The sequence below is a fragment of the Panthera pardus genome, unplaced genomic scaffold, assembly GCF_024362965.1.
Source record: "Panthera pardus isolate Hobbes unplaced genomic scaffold, ASM2436296v1 HiC_scaffold_23, whole genome shotgun sequence".
Lineage (NCBI taxonomy): Eukaryota > Metazoa > Chordata > Mammalia > Carnivora > Felidae > Panthera > Panthera pardus.
In genome coordinates, this window is record NW_026526799.1 from 3,493,705 (window position 1) to 3,498,343 (window position 4,639).

The window sequence follows — 4,639 nt, forward strand, 5'->3', positions numbered from 1 at the left end:
TCAGGGATGAATGCTCTGAGCAGGCAAAGAGAGCATCAGCGGTCGAGAAAGATTTACCCAGGGCCAGGGGGCAAGGCGTTACCATCTGATGGACTGGAAAGAAAGCCGGAAGGAACAACACCGGGCCCGGGAAGGTCACTGCCGCTGGTGCGGTGATAAAAACACGTGGGGAAGACCCTGGGAATTGCACGGGAAGGCAAGTTTCACAGAAGTAGAATGGTTAGAATTGCAATAATACCTCCCTAATCCCATCCCCAGTGCTTCCCCCAGACCCTTGCCCCAACTCAACACTTTCCTGGGTTTCTACTGAAAAACAAAATCCAACTGTCCATGTTTTGTTGATGTAGAATCTCCAGGATACATTTGTCTATTATTTAGCCAAATGGAGTAGTGTTTATTTACCAGCAGTTTTATTTCCTGGGTAAAGTATGCCAAGGGGCGCCTGGGTGGCTCAGTCGGTTGAGCACCCAGCTTCGGCTCAGGTCATGATCTCACGGTTCGTGAGTTCAAGCCCACATCAGGCTCTGTGCTGATAGCTCGGAGCCTAGAGCCTGCTTCGGATTCTGTGTCTCCCTCTCTCTCTGCCCCTCCCCTGCTCATGCTCTGTCTCTCTCTGTCTCAAAAATAAATAAAAACATTAAAAAAAATAAAAAATAAAGTATGCCAATAACAGTTCCCCCAAATACACAAGATCCGCCCCCCCCCCCAAAACACACACACTTAACTTGGGGAAATGTAATTTACATTCAATTTGTTTATAAAGCTGAAAAAGTAATCTGAAAAAAACAGCCAAAATAGACCCCTGCTTGCAAGTGCCTTTTTTTTTTAATTTTTTTTTTTTTTTTTTTTTTTTTAGCGTTTATTTATTTTTGAGACAGAGAGAGACAAAGCATGAACGGGGGAGGGTCAGAGAGAGGGAGACACAGAATCTGAAACAGGCTCCAGGCTCTGAGCTGTCCGCACAGAGCCCGACGCGGGGCTCGAACTCATGGACCGCGAGATCATGACCTGGGCCGAAGCCGGCCGCTTAACCGACTGAGCCACCCAGGCGCCCCGCAAGTGCCTTTTTAAACCAAATTCCAAGTCATATCCTAAATTATGTTTATTTTAGAGGAAAAAAAGTCACCAGAGGTAAGAAATGTTTGGATTATATTGTCTAAAAAAATCAAAATCAATTTGGCTTGGACATCTATTCTAGCACCCTGCCTTAAAAAAAAAAAAAAACTGCAAAAATTTATAGATGAATTTATCAAGCAGTCTATGTGGAAAGGAGCAAGAATGTTTTAGCTCAATATATTTTCTGATGCATCTAAGAGAAAAAAATAAATCATTATGGATTTTGTAAAGTGCATTTTTATCTTTCTCTCTAACGAGACAGTGAAACAAGAGACATTCATTGCCTCCCTGGGGATTCTCATAATTTACAAAGACTATCCTTCTCTGAAGGGTGTACCCATAAATGGCCAGTACGTGCAGTCAGTTGTCAAGCGAAAACTGTCTAGGCCCCTTACGACTGCTCATCATTTTTCTGGTTAATGCATTAAAAGAGAAAGGCGGGAGTTACCCCCAAAACACTGTGTTGCATCCCACACATTCCCTCTTGTTGATGGGTCACAGGACAAAGGTTAAAGGGCACCACCACACAAGGGCAAGAAGAAATAAATTCACCACCATCCAGGGTCATCACTATAAGGTTAATCTGAGGAGAGAAGAAGCAAAAGAGGAAAGATAAACTGCTCTCTAGGGGGCATCTGGGTGGCTCAGCTGGTTAAGCGTCCAACTTGGGCTCAGGTCATGATCTCACGATCCGGAGTTCAAGCCCCGCATCCGGCTCTGTGCTGACAGCTCAGAGTCTGGAGCCTGCTTCAGATTCTGTGTCTCCCTTTCTCTCTGCCCCTCCCCACCAAATTAAATAAACATTAAAAAAAAAAAAAACTGCTCTCTAGACTTTCCTTGGATGAGGAACAAGTCTTCTGAAGTCCAGAAACAGAAAGAATATGGCTATTCGCACAGTGTCTGGGCCAGAGGAAGTACAGGTGAGGCCTGAGCATCCTGCACCAACAATAACCACTGTCAGGAAAACTACCATGAAATAAACATAATTGATACAAGTCAATCAGCGGTAACACTAACGCAAGGACTCTAAGTTGCATTTTTATTAATCAGGCACCATGCTTAATAAGAAACCATAAGGCCATCTCTAAGCAATTTGTATTTTTCTCTAATAACTCAGTCTATACCCCTACCAGTAGAAGGGCAAATTAAAAAATCCTTCCAAGAGGAAAAATGTATTTAATTCTGAACGAGGGACACTTGGGTTCTAAGTCCCAAGTGCTGAAGAAAACAATTAACGACATTTTGTGATCAACTCGACTTGAACTCTTGCCATTTATTTCTCCTTCTTCCCTGTTGGTCTCCATGTGTTGCCAAAATGATGCATAATCCCTGGGGTTTACAGTTCTTAATTCTCTGTAAAATAAGGGGAATTTTTCTCCCCCCGAGAGAGGCGAGGCACCGAGAAGGAAGGATCAGTTCATCAGGAGGCTATATGTTATTTTGCCTTGCCTATTGTTGAGTAAAATCATCTCCATTCACCACGGTCCTTCTTCTCTTACTTGTAAAATATCCACTTTATCATCCTTCTCTGACATACTTTAAGTGAATTAAGAATTTCATAACTGGGAGGTATTTATTGAGATGCAATTCACATACCATACACGTCACTCGTTGGAAGTATGCAATTGCATGGTTTTTGGAATAGTCACAGAGCTGTGCAAGCAAAACTACCATCAATTTTAGAAAAGAGACATGGCTTCCAAATCCTCTCATCCGAGGTACAGACAAAACGAAGGTTTAGATGGGTTAAGTCACGTTCCCAAGGTCACAGAGCTGGTCAGTGGCAGAGTCAGGCCTGGATCCCTGGGAATTATCAAGCCACTGACATCATCTGGGACTCCTTTCCCCTGCCCTGGGAATGTTCTACATGAATTAAAACCTGCTGTTACGACGCTGCCTGAGATGAATGTCTGGCATGTTTTAATGTCGTGCTCCGTCTTATATTAAACCCAGTGTAATTTCTCCACGAAATCTGTCCCATTGCAAGATTTCTTAGAAAGACTTCTAGAACAGCTAAAAATGTATCTACTGGGCACTCTGACCACAAAATGTGGTTTTTATAAAGCACACAGAGAATCTGTGATGCCTTTCTTTTCAGATAAATGCACAAAAGATCTCAGCTCATGCCAAAAAAAAAAAAAAAAAGCCTAAATTAGACCCACTCTCATTTTATTAATGGACTGCTTACAGGGGGTTAAACTAAACAACCTCATGGCTAGCATGACACTTCTCCAATGCCAATAACTTGCTAAGATTTCAACCATTCACTCTGGCTGGTGGTCAGAAACCAACTTGAGGGACACCTGAGCGGCTCAGTCAGTTTAAGCGTCCGACTCTTGATTTCGGCTCAGGTCATGATCTCATGGTTGGTGAGATCGAGCCCTGCATCAGGCTCTGCACTGACAGCGCAGCGCCTGCTTGGAATGCTCTCTCTCCCTCTCTGCTCCTCCCTCCCTCCCTCTCTCTTGCTTTCAAAATAAATAAATAAACTTAAAAAAAAAAAAAAACAAACCCAAAACCAACTTGAATCATCCTAGGGCTTATGTCTCCATCATCTCTGAGATGCGCTCCTATGAAGTTCATACCAAAGAAATGAAAATCTTCAAAAAAGGAGGCCAGTTCCTTGCCAGAGCTAAGGAAGACAATGAAAGAGGCACAGCCAGAGACTACTCTGGCCCTGGTCTGCCCACAGGGGCACCCAGCCTTCCCGCTGCCTAGGCTGAGAGCTTGCTTCAGCTCTTAGCTCACAGCAGCACCTGTTGAAAGCTCCTGCCTCTAAATGCACCCCCCCCCCCCCCACCGCCGGTTTCCATGACATTCTTCTCCCTCCTGCCTTCCACCAGCTCTTTCCTTCCTGTGCTCCTCCACCCCAAAAGTTTCCTTTATTCAATAAATATTTATTGAGTGGCCTCTGTTAAACATTGTCCCTAAATGTGGCTGCTCCCTAGAGTCTATAGTTAGCTCATCCTGCACTGACTTTCTTGTACTTACATGTTTCCATGTTCATTTAGGGCTTACATCCCCAAAAGTCTAGTTCCAATCTTGGCTTCATGCCCTGAGCCCCAGATCAGGACATGCACTTGCCCCCAGGCCAGTGACATCTCAACGTCACACAGACCCCTCAAAGGGCCCATGGCCAGCGAGGAATACACCATCTCCCCAGTCACCCAGCTGACCCCTCCCCTAGGGCTCCTTATCCCCCTGAACAGCACCACTGTTCACTCAGTGTCCCCGACCAGAATTAGCGCATCGCCCAGTTTCTTCATGGGAGGGGTGTGAGGGGACAGCAGTGCCCTCAGCCTGGGACTGAGGCTAGAAGGAGAGAACGCTCTAATTTCAGCTGCTTGTCAATCTGTGGGAGGAGCAGGATGAGATCTCCTCATAAATGTGGGTCGTGAATGAAATGTGTCTACCTTGGTGCTTGCCAAACTGGGGGCCCGGAGGGGACGGAGGGACAGAGCAACAGACCCAGGGCTGCAGGTGGGGGACAGGTTCTACGATCTGAGCTCTCTCGGGGCCGGAG

At 45.3% G+C, this 4,639-nt stretch overlaps 1 protein-coding gene across 3 annotated transcripts in view; it reads right to left on the reverse strand.

The window, feature by feature from the left end:
* The window catches only part of SH3GL3 (SH3 domain containing GRB2 like 3, endophilin A3), a 131,735-nt gene that overhangs the window by 126,041 nt on the left and 1,055 nt on the right, over positions 1–4,639 (reverse strand). The window lies entirely within an intron of this gene.